General features: G+C 43.3%; 1 protein-coding gene across 1 annotated transcript in view; it reads right to left on the reverse strand.

The window, feature by feature from the left end:
- Positions 1-11,224, reverse strand: part of DNMT3B (DNA methyltransferase 3 beta) — a 50,736-nt gene extending 39,512 nt beyond the window's left edge. Inside the window, exon 1 of the mRNA XM_089513431.1 lies at positions 11,203-11,224. The gene's annotated coding sequence lies outside the window, so the exon portion shown is untranslated. The remainder of the gene's footprint in view (positions 1-11,202) is intronic.
- Positions 11,225-16,114: the final 4,890 nt, after the last annotated feature.

Consider the following 16,114-nt stretch of genomic DNA (forward strand, 5'->3'; position numbering starts at 1 on the left):
TTGAATATCATTCTGGTAGAAACATTAATAAGAACAAACATCCAGGGAAGAAGAAAGGGAGAGGGTTTGTAGTTTAAAATGGTTGTTCATCCTCCAGAGTGGACCTAAATATCCCAAAAGCACCAGCTAAACAGGGTTGGTATAGTTGTCCCTTTGTATCTACAGATTCTGCATCCATGGATTCAACCATTTGCAACATGAAAATATTCCTCCAAAAAAAATCCAAAAAGCAAACCTTGATTTTGCCATTTTGTATAAGGGATACCATTTTATTGCACCATTGTATATAATGGGACTTGAGCAACCACAGATTTTGGTATCCATTGGGGGGGGGGGTTTCCTGGAACCAATCCTCAATGGCTATCAAGGGCCTCGCTGAGCTTGGATGGGAGACCGCCACAACTCCCAGGTGCTGTTGGCTCTATTTCAGAAGAAGGAACCAGGAAAACTGCTTCTGAGGATTCCTTGCTTTCTTATAAAATTTTTCATGAGGTCAGCACAGATTGACAGGGGACTTGAAGGCACATAAGACACACACATCGCCCAAGGAATGCTGATTATCTAGCAGTTTAAAAGTTAAAAAACATTCAAACACTTGATCAAATATTATGCCAGGTAAAAGTGGCATCCAAACTTCAATATAATAAATTTCCAAAACCCAAACAAACCTGCATCCAATTTGTGTCCAAAGCTGACTGTGGAACAGAAATACTAATGCCCAAGTTGGTCAACATACACAGTCTTAGGCTTCCCAATTTGATTCTCTAAGGCAAGAAGGGCATTGTATGGCCAGTGAACTTCATGTGGTCCTTGGACACCAGTTTTGTCACCCTTGAAGCTCCCACCCATCTCTCAAATCCTCCCCAAAATCATATTGGATGCAATCCTGTGCCAAATGCTTGAAAACAGTGTGAATATACTGCCTCCAAATACCTGTTTGCTTTTATGGTCCTTCTCAAAATGGCTACTGAGAAAGACTTGCTTTTCCTTTTTTAAATCCCAGTTGTTGCACCCATCCCTTTCCTGTTATCCTATAGTTTCTCTCTCTCTTCCACCTTTTCTCCTTTTCTCTCTCAAACACACCAATGGCAGATACTGGTGCTGAATCAACTCCAGGTTTTAATGCAAACTAACACCTTAGCTTATTTTCAGCATAGGTTCTGGCCACGCATAGCTCCTTTACAGTTTGGACTAAAACCTGGAGCAGACACGCTGCCTTAATGACAAGAGAGCCCCATCTGAAACCCTGGGCAGCCCTCTTCCGGAAAAACTGGGATTGCTCCAGTGCTGAACCTGTGATAATGTTTAAACAATCTGTTTGCTACCAGGAATCTGGATGGTAAGGAGAAAGGGAAAAGAAAGGGTTTGTCACAGGAGTACACATCAATGGGCTTCCCCTTCCTTCTTCCTTTCCCTTCAACTCAACCAAAGCATCCGCTTCATTTGTCAAAGTCCAAGGCCAGGCAGCATTTCTGTGCCATTGTTTACCAGGCAGAGCTTCTCGAGCAAGAAACAAAGGGGCTGCTTTTGAAAGGAGAGATAAAAGGGATTCTCGTTTCCAAGGCCAAGTTTAATGGTGATATACTGTATATACTCATGTATAAGTCAAGGGGAGGTTTGGGGGCAAAAATTAGGGATTCTGATATGGCCCATGGATAGGTAGAGGGCAAAACACAGGGGCATGTAACTGATGAAGCAAAGAAAAATGATGCCAAAGAACTCACAAAATTCCAGCAGGCGTAATTGTTTGTGCTCACACTAAAGGCTGGATGGATGAGAGTAGAGGGGACTGGCATTTCTTTTAGGTGCACCTTTCACCAGGGGATGTTTTTCCCCAGTAACAGTTAAAAGTGCCATACTTACACTGACCCATGGATTAGTCGACCCAGGTTTTAGGATCAATTGTTTGACTAAAATTTCTAGACTTATACATAGCACCCAGGATATGCACATCACTAATAAATAGATCATTATGGTTGCATCATCATTATCAGCCCCATTTCAAGAGAAAGGGGAGATTTTAAAAAAATCTATTGTTGCTGTTGTCTGCCTTCAAGTTATTTCCAACTTATGAAGATCCTAAGGCAAACCTATCATGGGATTTTCTTGGCAAGATTAGGTCAGAGGAGGTTCTCCATTGACTTCCACTGAGGCTGAGAGCATGTCACTTGTCTAAGGTCAACCAGTGGCTTTTCATGGCCAAGCTGTGAATCAAACCCTAGTCTCCAGAGTCACAGTCCTACTATCATTTTTTGTTGTTGTTGTTATGGATGGTCAGACTATCACAGTGTACATTACATAATTTCACACAGATTTAGCTACATAACTGAGGCACTAAGAAATCCTACTAGTGCATTGAGAAGATGCATTTAACAGGACATGTGCAAAAATATCCCAATGTGCATCAGCACTGCCTGATCCATGTTCTGCTGCACAAGGACAGCGATGTGCATCGGTCCCATTGTGGACTGGTTCCTTTGCCATCTCCCCTCCATAGTAACACAACAGCAGCCCTTTGCATATGCATGTTATGGAATTGCCCAATTCTAATTCCTGCAGACGTAGGTCATTTTGTTGTTGGTGTTGTTGTGCATCTTCATAGACAAATGAATGAGTCCTAGAGGAAATCAAGCCTGAACTCTCTCCAGAAGCCAAAATAATAAGTGGAGTCCATCATAATTTGGACATATCATGAGATGACATGAATCAGTGGAAAAGGCAATAATGCTCAGTAAACTGGAAAGCAATAGAAAGGAGGAAGACTGAATTGCAGGTGGTTGGGCTCAATGAAGGAAGCCACAATGGCTGCCCTGACTTTGCAAAACCTGAGCTGTTGAGAACAGGGTGGCTTGGAGGTCTCTCATTCATAGGGTCACCATAACTTGAAATCAGCTGAATAGCAACTAACAATAAATAATACAGCTAGAAACCAGAGTTCAACATTAAAGTCACAATATTAAAACAATGTAAAACATGCATTTTAATAGGATAAAAAGCAGCTTCAAATGTTGTTGTTGTGTGCCTTCAAATCCTTTCCAACTTATGGCGACCCTAAGGTAACATTTCCCAGCTCGGCACACCATCTAGGAAAGTCTCTTTTCTCTTGATCCATGTTTGGCTGAATCCAGGGCATTGCATAGAAGGGGTCCATGTGAACCTATCAGGGGGAAGTTTTGCCATTGCCTTCCCCTAAGGCTGAGAGCATGCGACTTGCCACAATCACCCAGTGGGTTTCATGGCCAAGCTGCAGAGTCGCAATGCAACACTCAAACCACTACACCATGCTATTCAACAAAAACAATATTGCACTGTCTTAAAAACTGGACAGACTGAGCCCCACAAAACTGATTTGTTTAGAAAACAAAGCAAACCTGCACCACCACACCCGCTTTTTAGCCCCCAGTGCTCTAACCCCCACTATGCCTGGCTCTCCCTACATCGATCATATAAACCACAGCATCCCAGCAAAGCCTTCCTGCATTCCAATCTCCTTCCCTGGAGCACAAAACAAAGAGATGAACAAAAGGAGGAAAAAGAAAGCGAAGCGTTTGTGTCCAGCTGCCTGTCGGAATCTCATTGATCCTGCACATCTGCTGTCAGAACCAACAGTGCAATCTCCCAAAAGCTTGCCCGGACACGCTGCACCTTGCCCAGCAGCTCCCCCAACTTGGAAGGCTTGCCCGGCGTTCAGGCAGACAAGAGGAAGCTGTGTGTTTGCTGCCACTGGTTAGTGCTTGAGCTAGGGATGCCTCACATGCCATGTGCATGTGTCAAGCCAAGGCGACACATGGACCCCTTGTATGCAATGCCCTGGATTCAGCCAAACATGGATCAAGAGAAAAGAGACTTTCCTGGATAGTGCACAGAGTTGGGAAAAGTTACCCTTTTGGACAACACTTCCCAGAATCCCCCACAGCCAGAATAGTGGGAGTTCTGCAAAAAAAGGTTAACGTTTCCAGATGCATATAGACTGGACTCTCCAAGTTGGGGGCCTGGCAATCCATGGATTTGACTGCCTGTAGATCACTATGCCCTATATTGTTCAATGGCAGTGCATGTCGCTACCATTGAATAATATGGGCTGTGTCAGTCTGCATTTTTTGCCATCCACAGTGGCCCAGAATCAAACATGGGAAGGAGCCATTTTTTTTTATTTTAATTTTGTCTTGCCTTTCTCCCAAGGTCTGGGAACAAGAAAGGTTCCCAGGTGTCACGTCATTAACCTTCTCCTATATCCCTGAGTGTTTGAGGGAGGAATCGCAGAGTAAGAGCAACACCTTGAAGCATGTGTGTGTATTCCCATTCATTTGGTCTAGAATCATAGAACTGGAAGAAACTCTCAGGGTGTTATCCCAAGGTCTAGCCCCCTGCATCCATCATCTCCAATACAGTGGACCCTTGCTTTATGTGGGGGATCTGTCCTGGACACCACCACCCCACGTAAAGCAAATTTCATGCACACTCAAACCTCATTTAGATGAACGGGGCGCGCTCCCGTGAGCGCCACGACGCATGCACCATTCATATAAATGGGGCTTTCCCTCCACATAACCTCATGGGAAGCCCGCGTATGGGGTGGGCTGACTGTATTAAGTTAGTATCAAAAGGAATGATTTAGGAATGTAGCCGAGAAGTCCCCCCCCCATACAAGGAAACTAGCCATGCCATGTAAGACATCTGGGACTCTATAAGGAGATCCAGCAGGCTCAGTATGGGGGAAGCTCAAGAGCACATGGCAAGGCTAGATCAATCAAGGTCAGAATCTGCATAATGCCTTCAGTGATAGGAGTGATGGTGGGTGACAGACCTGGTGGACAGTCCAAGTGTATGTCCCTCTGGAGGAGATACTCCATTGTCCAGACACATTTGCACTGATTGTCCACTCATTTACAAGTTCCCTTCTCATTCTTCTCTCCTGGAAACTTCATTTTTGCCCCGATAAATATCCCTTCCAAGGCATCCCCAATTTGGTCCTGCTTGAGATTCAGACAGACACTTTGTCAGTATCTGCTGGCAGCTGTGGAGCCATTTCACTTCACAGAACCCTCCAACTCAAAAGCTTCATTTCTGGAACAGGTACAGTATTACCTTCAGTAATCTATAAAGTCACTATCTGCTACCACTTTTCATATCATTAGGTCTGGTGAGTGCGTGTGTGAGCATGCTTTTGTGCAAATGGTGATTCTCTTTTACAAACAAAACTGTATTTGGACCTTGCAACGGAGTTCTGTTTCTCGGAAACCGTATACACAGGATTGGTCCCAGCTTTGAGTTGCCCAAGTGCTCTCAGCATCTTTAATTGAGCTAATAAAATTCCCTTTTTAAATACTGATTCTGGATGCCCCCTTGGGACCTTGAAATTTTGGGCAGCAAGGGCCATCCAATCTAACCCCCTGCCATGCAGAAAGACAATGAAAGCCCTCCCTGGGATAGATGGCCATCCATCCTCTGTTTAAAAACATCCCAAGAAGGAGACTCCACCAGACTTCAAGGGAGTATGTTTCACTGTTGAACAGCTCTTACTGTCAGAGAATTCTTCCTAATGTTAAGGTGGAATACCTTTTCCTGTACTTTGCATCCATTGCTCCATGTCCCAGTCTCTGAAGCACCAAAAAACAAGCTTGCTCCATCCTCAATATGACACTCCTTCAAATATTTAAACAGGGCTATCATACCACCCCTTAACCCTATCCTCCCCAGATTAAACAAACCCAAGAGCTTCAACCTTATATGCGCCGCACTGAGAACAAACTCCACTGGATGTAATGGACCTTGCATGGTAAGCAATCATAGGGTTGCACTCATAAGTATCTCCTATCCTTCTCCAAATTTTCTCATCACACTTCTGAAGCCTCTTCTTCTGTTTCCAGTCCTACTGAGAAATAACTCTGCTGCTCTACCTCTGCATGTGTAGCATCTTAGCTGGTATTGTGAGTAGATGCTTCCATCAAAAAACCATCAAGAAAACCCAGTGGCAGGTCAAGAAATGGGACCAACCTGCCCAAGAACCAGGTTGTGTGACATTGCTTGCATCTGCACTGCGTACGGTAATTAGTGAAGCTTGAAACTACTTTGACTCCCAGGGCTCCATGCAAAGGAATCGTGGGATTTGTGGGTTTTGTAAGATGTTCACCTGGTGCCACAACAAACTAAAATTCCCAGGGTCACATAGCATGGAACCACAGCAGTTAATGTGGTGTCAAACTGTATTAATTCTGAATGACTGAGGTGTGGCAGCAGCCACTGCCTCATTCACACATGCACAGAAACCCATAAGAGGTTTTGCTACTTGACTACTACAGTGCACCTGCGTCATACATGGGCGTGCTTTACGCATCTTTCAGCTTACACTGAAAACTGCTCACCATAAAGGGCAATAGGGCACCCACACCATGGTGTGCTGTGTGCACGAGCCCCATTCTTTTAATGGATCCCTCGCGTAAGGAAAGGGTGCCCTGTAGTAACATCATGGCCAGCAGTTAAATGCAAAAACCATTTACAACAAGGATGTGTTACAGACCCTCAGGCTGAATTTTGGACTACCATAGTATCATAGCTAGGAGACTGCAAATGCCATCCAGTCCAACCCCATTCAGCCATGCAGGAACTCACAACCAAAGCACCCTTGAGAGATGACCATCCAGCCTCTTTTTAAAGATCACCAAAGGAGGAGACTGCAGTACTCTCCAAGGGAATATGTTCCACTGTCAAACAGCCCTTACTCTCAGGAAGTTCCTCCTAATATTGAGGTGGAATCCCTTTTCCTGTAGCTTACATCCATTGTTCCACGTTCTAGTCTCTGGAGCAGCAGAAAATAAGCTTGCTCCCTCCTCAATATGATATCCCTTCAAGTCTTTAAATAGGGCTATCATATCATCCTCTTAACCTTCTCTTCTCCAGGCTAAACACCCCCAGCTCACTAAGGCTCTCCTCATAGGGCATGAATAATCCCTCCCAAATTGCAACCCAGATGTGCCCAGAAGGCTACTTCTGGCTTTGAAAAATATGCAGTGCTTGATACCAAACAGTGCAAGAGACAACCAAATTTCATAAGGTATCTGTTGTTCCTGGAAGCATCCAAAGGAATGGTAATTGGTTGTTTTTGGCTAGAAAAGAGGGGGCAGTCCAGGGACTGACCTGCCATACCTTGATTTTCAAGGCAAAAAAAACTGCCCCTGGAAAAGCTCCCCCTGGGCTTCCCAATATGGGATGGCCCCTTCACCCATGAAAGGTATCACTTCATGTTCAGTTCACAAAGGGGTGAACATGCCTGCCCACACCTGCCCTTCATGAACATTGTGCATCTCATGGTCGCTCCTTTCTTGCATTTGCCAAATCTGTCCTTCCTATCACCCCTTTCAAAACCTGTGGGTTCCAGGCCAGCATAGGAACAGGTGCAAAACCCTGATGGCAAGACCAGCAGTTTGTGGATTCAAAACATGAATCACCCTGGAAGAAAAGAGGAACAAACAGGTGTGTTTACACTCTGGAAAGAAAGGATAAACCACAGGCTTCAATGGACAGCTCCAGAGTTGGAATTCCATTGCTGTGAACTCTCTAAAATCTGGGGGTAAAGTAACCTTTCTCCCAGCTATGGAACTACCTATTTTATTTAAACAGCAAGGTATGACAACCCACTTTCTTTGGGGTAAATTTGCATGGAATTCCAGGAGTGAGCAACTGGGACTCTTCCCTTACTCCTCCCAGGCTGCATCCACACTGCAGAAATAATGCAGTTTGATGCCGCTTTAACAGCCATGGCTTAGTGCTACAGAGATCTGTGATTTTTTTTTATTTTGTGAAAGCTCTGGTGCCACAACAAACTACAAATCCCAGGATTCCATAGGATAGAGCCATGGCAGTGAAAGCAGTGCCAGACTGAATTATTTCTGCAGCGTGGCTACAGCCCCATTTTATTTTAGTTAATCCCATGCTTTAAAAGGAGGGGGAAGGCTGTCATTCCAAACCCAGGGATGCAAAAATAATTGATTTATCCAGATCCGAATTCATTTTAACTGGCCCTTGCATAGAAGGAAAAATGTTTCAAATCCAAGATGGACGTTGGGGGGGGGGAGTTTTGGCCCCCAAGAAGTAACTTTTAAAAGGAAAGGAGTGCTGGGATTCTGTCCTCCCTCCCTGGAGAGATGTCAACAGCATTAACTAACTCCCGAGTTATCTCAAAGCATCCAGAAAACAACAGCACTGGAGACAATGATAAAGTCTACTTTGTGCCAGCCACCGTTAAGATAGGAGAGTTAGTAATAGCATTACAAGAACAATTCTATACTACTTACCGATATGCTAAGCGGTTTACAAAGTGTAAGCTAACTGCTGCCAACAAGATGGGTTCTCATTTTAGCAACCTATGCAAGGATGCCAGCCGAAGTCAACCTGGAGCCCCTGGCTGGAACTGAACTCACAACCTTGTTGTTTGTGAGTCAGTGGTTGCAGTACAGGCAAGTGACATTTTTGGATCAAAATTCCCACAGTGGCTGTGGGATACAGTAATGGGGAGGACATGTAATATAAGACACATTTGAAGACCCATCTCTTCCGGCAGATCTATGCAGGCAGTTTTAATCATGAATTTCAAACATGAATTCTATCTATCTATCTATACGATATTTATACCCCGCCCTTCAGCCCTAAAGGCATAAATAATAATAACAATGCATTTAATTATTGTTCTATGTATTATAATGATTGTGTCTTGTGTTGTAACCCGCCTCGAGCCATGAGGAGAGGTGGGTAAGAAATAATAAAAATATATTATTATTATTATCATTATTATCATTATTATTATTATTATTATTTAAAAAGGCCTTCTTGGCGGATGCTCCCAGGCTTCAGAATTCCCTCCTAAGGAAAGCTAGGTTGGATTTCCTCTCCCTTATTTCTTGCTGTTGTTGTGTGCCTTCAAGTCATTTCAGACCCTAAGGTTTGGGTTTTCTTGGCAAGATGTGTTCAGAGGTTTGCCACTGACTTATCATTGATCACCTTATCAACTGGATGTAGCAATGAAGGCACTTCACCTTTTAGCAATGAAGAGTAGCTGCTGTGGAAGAGGAATGTTAATGCCTGACCATCACCAATATTTCAGAACAGTGTGCAATTCTTTAATGGATCATCATTATCAATCCTCAATGGATACCAAGGGCCTCACTGAGCTTGGATTGGAGACTGCCACATATCCCACGTGCTGTTGGCTCTATTTCAGAAGAAGGAACCGGGAAAACTGCTTCTGAGGATTCCTTGCCTAAGAAAACCCTATAAAAATGTAATGAGGTCACCACAAGTTGACAGCTGGCTTGAATGCACATAAAACACACACATCGCCCAAGGAATGCGGATTATCAAGCAGTTGAAAAGTGGAAAGTGAAAACATTCAAACAGACAGTCAGATATTATGCCAGCTAAAAATGGCATCCAAACCTCAACATAATGGATTTCCAGAAACCAAACAAACCTGCATCCAATTTGTGTTCAAAGCGGACACTCAAAAATGCCCCGGTTAGTCAACATACACAGTCTTAGGCAGGGGTAGGCAACCTGCAGCCCGGTAAGGCCTTGGGACCGATTGCCGCCGGAGCCTTTGGCCTCTTGCGTGAGGGCATGGGGCCTTTGGCCTATCAGGAGGAGGCGGGCAAGGGGGGGCAAGCGGCGGGCAAGGGGGGAAATTGTCTATAGAAGCCTCAGAAACATGCATTTATATTAATATTTTTTTAAAAATCAGCAATTTTTTTCGTGTGTACTCCATTTTTTAAAAAAAGTGTCATCCATTTGAAAATTTTGTCCTGCATTTGTCCCGGTTTATTTATTTATTTAATTTTTTAAAAAATTATTTAATTTTTTTTTTTGCTTCGGCCCCCCAGTTGTCTGAGGGACAGCAACCTGGCCCCCGGCTCAAAAAGGTTGCCTACCCCTGGTCTTAGGCTTCCATATTTGATTCTCTAAGGCAGGGAGGGCATTGTATGGCCAGCGAACTGCATCTGGTCCTTAGATCCCACTTGTCACCCCTGAACCTCTCATCCATCTCTCAAATCCTCCCCAAAATCATATTGGGCGCAATCCTGAGCCAAAACCATGCAAAAAGGGTCTCCAAGTGTGTGAAAACAGTGTGAATATACTGTACTGCCTCCAAATACCTGTTTGCATTTATGGTCCTTCTCAAAATGGCTACTGAAAAGAACTTGGTTTTCATCTTTTTTTTTAACCCCATCATCATCATCATTGCACCCATCCCTTTCCTGTCATCCCATATTCTCTTTCTCTTCCACTTTTTCTCCTTTTCTCTCTCAAGTACAACAACGGCAGATACTGAACTTTAATGCAAGCTAACACCTTAGCATATTTTCAGCATAAGGTTCAGGCCACGGATAGCTCCTTTACAGTTTGGACTAAAACCTGGGGCAGACACGCTGCCTTAATGACAAGGGAGCCCCATCCGACGCGCATGCTCCAGAAGCTACCTTTCTTTTTTGGTCTCCGTTTATCAAAACCCTTCTTCCCCTGAGGCTGAGAGCATGCTACTCGTCCAAAGTCATGCAGTGGGTTTCACAGCCAAGCGGGAAATCGAACCCTGGTCTCTAGATTCACTGTTCAGCGCTCAAACTACTATACCTCACTGGCTTCTTTTGACAAAGATCTCCAACTGTCTGTTGCAGAAGGGACTTTGAATGGCGGGGACTGAACCTTTATGCTCATTTACTGTATTAAATACTTCTGAAACTATTTTAAAATACAAGTTGAGCCTCCCTTATCTGGAATTCCAAAATCCAAAATATTCCAAAATCCAAAATCACTGGCACACGCGGCCAAGAAAGTGATACCTTTGGTTTCTGATGGTTCAGTGTACGCAAACTTTGGTCCACGCACAAAGTTATTTAAAATACTGTGTATAATATTACCTTCACTCTATGTGTTCAAGGTGTATATGAAACATTAGAGTCCATTACCAGCATCTCATTATTTACATGCAACTTTTCCAAAATCTTGAAAGAAAGAAAAAAAAAATCAAAATCCAAGACACTTACAGTCCCAGGAATATAAAATAAGGGAGGCTCAACTCCTCAGGACAGCTGTGAGCTGGAGAGGCACACAACAAGAAGCCCACTTTATAAAAGTGCCACATGAGAAACCAAATCCTTTCTGTGGATCTTCTCTACCCAATTCTTTCCCAGCCCCACAGTTGCTAAGGCTCACCCCTTTTTCTTCCACTGCCTCTGTTCAAATCTGCCAACGCAAGGTCCCACCAAGGAGCCAGGAAACATCTGCTTTATTGCTTAGCATTTGGAGAAAATGGAAGAAAATCCCTCCCCTTCCTTCCTCTGCTGCAAAAAGGCTCAGAAGCCCCTAACCACAGCTGCTATCTGCAAGAGACACATGCCTTTGCAATGCCAATGGATCTCCAAGGAGGAAGAGATGAGGATCTCAAGTTAAGGAGACCCTAAGAAAGGCTCAAGTCATGTTGACAACCCCGCCATCGACAGTGCTGGCCACCACTTTGATTTATTTATTATTTATTGACTACAGTATATTTATATGCCACCTTTCTCCCAGGACCAAGCTGACCAGGCATCCTCCTTTTCCAGGGCATGCCCTACATTTCAACCTTCTGTCTGGGAGGAATTCCATAATGTCCTCCATTTTCAGCATCACTGAAGCATGAACTCTTCTGAACAAATCTTACCAAGAAACCCCCATGATAAGGGTTGTCATAAAATGGAAACGACTTGAAGGCACACAACAACAGCAACAACAAGAAGTGTTGGTTTCAGAAGCAATGAGCCACTGTTGTCTCAACATAAAATTTAGGAAAGGAGAGCTATCTTAATCTTGTCTAAGAATTTGGGCCAAGGAGGAGTCTTACATGTTGGTGACCTGAGGGAGAGTCACCATAAATCAGAAGGGATTTGAAATTACACTATAACAACCTAAACTACACAAATTAACACATAAACCACTTCCATCCAACCAAAGGTCGCACAGTGTATATCTACCCCACTCACTCCCACGCCAGCATGCTCTAAAGGTGCCAGTCATAGATGCTGCCGAAACGTCAGGAATAAACTCTTCCAGAACACAGCTACATAGCCCCAAAAAACTAACCTATACTACAAATCCCAGTGTTCCATAGGATGAAGCCATGACAGTTAAAAGGGTATAAAAAGACTATAAAGTCTCCAATGGACTCCTGAGCAATACGCTCTCTGTGTGAAGTCACTCTGCAGGTAGATTTTGCTCTTTCCATGTGTACAAAGATGCACACGCCCCACTTTCTCAAGATTTCTGCAAGAGCACAAATTAAATCATCCCGCAATGCTTTTGCTGGATCATTTGTTTGCCAATGACTGCCAGCAATATGTGTAAATGGGCCATGCCATCTGCAGAAACACTGTACATCCTAGCTGGGTCTCAAAAGCAGCAGTTGTTATTATTGTTGCTGTTGCACAGATGCATTTAGAGCAAACACCACAAAGGCATCCATGGCTTGAAAATATTTTGTAAAAAAACAAATTCCAAAAAGCAAATCTTGATTTTGCCATTTTATAGAAGGGACACCATTTTACTATGCTGCTGTATTTAATGGGACTTGAGCATCCACAGAGGTCCTGGAAACAAAGAGTTGCAGTTGGTAAGGACACATGGGAAGGCCTTCTTGGTGGCTGCCCAAAGAACTGTCCTCCATGGAAGGTCCAGTTGGGCCCCTGGCTGCTATTTTTCAACAGCTGCCAAAGACCTTATTTACCCAGGCCTTCGCCTGTCAAACTAGCCACTGAAGAAGGGCTCTTAACTGGAATGTACTATATTGCCTAAATATCCCAAAGGTACCAGATCCCATCTGATCTTGGAACCTAAGCAAAGTCAGCCCTACTTGGATGAGGCACTGCCAACAAATGCCAGGTGCTGTGGGCTCTATTTCAGAGGAAGGAAGTGGCAAAGCCACCTCTGAATATTCCTTGCCTTAAAAAATCCTATTAAATTAATAGAGTCACCATAAATCAACAGGCAACTTGAAGGCTCATGCACACGTTACAGCTTTGCTATGTTCAAATTGCCGTTGTGAGAGCCAGCATGGCGTAGTTTGATCATAGGACTTTAAACCTGGATTGCTTTAATATATGTATATATCTTGTCCTTTTAAATTGTACGTCTGTCCTTTTAAATTGATGTGTTTTAACTGATGAGGTGTGTCTGTTAATTGTTATGCCTTGCCACGATTCATGGGGAGAAGAAGGTAAAAAAATCAATAATTATGATGCTGATGATGATGATGATTATTATGATCACAACTTTGGATACTAGGGTACAATTCCCCGCTCAGCCATGGAAACCCACTGGGTGACCTTGGGCAAGTCACACACTCTCAGCCCCAAAACCCATGATAGCTTTGTCTTGGGATAAGTCAGAAATGACTGGAAAGCACACAACAACATTGCATTTGTAAATGGTTGACATTCATGTTTTTAATGTGGTTGCTTACTCGCTTGCTTTTTAACCTTTCTTTGAGCCATTGTTTTAATTGCGTTTGTCTTTAGCTTGTATTGCAAGCCGCCGCAAGTCCCATACTGGATATACGTAAATCTTATTCTTTTTTACTATTTTCTTACTATTCTTTTTTCCCCTTATTTTATTTGACCCTTGCTATGTAAAGCGCTCTGCAAACTTTACAGCACTCTATAAATAAATGTTAATAATAATAAATGAAATCAATCAATCAATTCTATGGATCAAGGATCATGCAAAAACTGAGGAGTTCTCACTGAGTCTTACAAAAGTCTGGGAAAGGGAGAGTCGCATTCTTGCAAGCAATATAGAAGACGCTTTCTTTCCATTTCCTTCCCCCATTATAAGCTAACTGCTGAACTGTAATAACTGATCTGAGCAAAATCTCAGCCCTCCACAGCCTCTGTATGCAACCTATTTATCTGTCCCAAGGTCTCGGCGCATGAGCACATGGCAACCTATTTAGAAGAAGCTGGATATATTTTCTTGGGTCACTCAGAGACAGCTGAATCCTGCAAAACCACATTAGTATTCCTGCCTGTGACAGAGCTAAGTCCTTTGGACCAAAATGGCAGCCACCTAAAGCACCTCCATGCAGCCTCCGCACTTTTGGAAGGGGAGCCTTTCCCCACCCACCCACCTCCATTCAGAGCTACTGCTCAGGTCCAAGAATGTGGAAGGATCTTGCAAAGGGATGCAGAGAAGGCCCTGCTAGGTTTCCCTCAAAGTCAACAGAGTCAGGTTGCTGCAATGGGAAAGTCACACTCTCTCATCCTCAGAGGACAGCAAAAGCAAACCTGCTCAGAACAAGTTCTGCCAATAATAAGAGTGTTTGTTTATAATGCCCATTTCACCAAACCGAGGAACACCAGACATATATAATCAACAATAAAACACAATACTATAATAGACTAAAAACTTCCCTATAGGTTCTCCAAGAAACTCTCCCATAGGGTCACCTTAGGGTTGCCATAAGGGAGGACTTGAAAACACACAACAACAACAACAACAACAACAACAACGTCTTTAGTAGTAAAGCAAACCAGTCTGGAACAACTCTCCTGGTCTGCTACAGATTCCTTGATCCAGAACAAGACTCTGCTCAGCAGCTTCATTTCAACCAGGGGCATCTTTTGAACTAGGTGGGTACCAAAATCTGTGGATGCTCAATCCCATTAAACACAATGAGGCAGTAAAATGATGTCCCTTATATAAAGTGGCAAAACTGTGGTTTGCTTATATATATATATATATATATATATATATATATATTCCAGCTGTCAGTGGTTGAATCTGCTTTAAAAGTACACAAGGATGAATGAACTAATCCAGATTTAAGGTCAAGTGAGAATATGACCCCCCCCCCTCAAAATGCCATGATGGCTCTAAATCTATTTATTGGCTGCTTCCAAAATTGCAGGTAATTATTGGAGTTTGTTTGTTAATTAGCCTGTAATAGATTGCTAATGATATACAGGCTGCAAGTTACAGCTGTGAATTCCACACATTCCATGGTTCATAATGGGCATTTTCTCAAGTCACCCCCTGCAATGGGAATGCAAACCTCAATGGGAAAAGGGTTAAGGACAGCACTCAGCCATTTCTGAATAGGATCTATGGTATTCAGCTTGTTTTACTTCCCACAATAAAAAATACCTAGAGTTCTGGCTGTCTCAGAAAATCATCAGCCACCAATTATGTTCTGTGGGGGATAATAGGGATTGTAGTTGGAGACAGGGAATGAAGTCCTGGTGCTACAAGTAACCCAAAGCAGGCTTACCTGGGTTTTTTTTTTTTGGGGGGGGTGGATGATGATGATGATGATGACCAAATGCATCTAAGGAAGTAGAGTGAAGTCTAGGAAAGCTCCTGCTGCCAATTTATTTCTTTCAGTTAGTCTCAAAGATGCTACAAAGTCTCTCTACAGACTTGATTCTACAGACTAACATGGCTATGTCTGTGAATTCTATTATTTTTATTATTTGTATCCCCCTTTCCCCCCAAAATTGGGACTCAATACGGTTCGCAATCCAAAAGCACTTAGAAACTTACAAAAGTATATCCCTTCAAGCCGTCTGTTGACTTATGGGGGACTCCGCCAATTTCATAGGGTTTTCCTTGGCGAGGAATATTACGAGGTGGTTTTGCCAGTTCCTTAATGGCCTGTTAAAAAAGACCAGTGTAGCAACACAGCTATAACTTGGGTTGGAACAAGGGCATTGGCCCTCCAAATAAAAACTCTGCCCCCCAATAAAATCCCATAGAGACAGACACTGAAAACTGCTGACGCCTAGAAATATTTGGTGAGTTTGCCTACTCTTCCTCACTTTGCATGCGCCATTTCTTTGGAAACTATCTGCAAAATGCTCAGCTGACAATTCTGGGGACCAAAATAAAATGTCATGGGGGGGCAGTTTAAGAATTGAATAAATAATACAAATAAATAAACTGCACCCCCAGTTATTCCCCCTGTAACAGTCGGTTTCCCGGTCTAAAATGCCTTAAAACCTCTGCTAGACATCCCTCGGAAAATACCCAAGAAGTGGCAATAATGGTTATAATGGGCCCATACAGACAGGCCAAAATAAAGCTGCTTCCGGCCACTTGG

The sequence above is a fragment of the Sceloporus occidentalis genome, unplaced genomic scaffold (genome assembly GCF_023333645.1).
Source record: "Sceloporus occidentalis isolate IW3139 unplaced genomic scaffold, rSceOcc1.0.p SCAF_3, whole genome shotgun sequence".
Classification (NCBI taxonomy): Eukaryota; Metazoa; Chordata; class Lepidosauria; order Squamata; family Phrynosomatidae; genus Sceloporus; species Sceloporus occidentalis.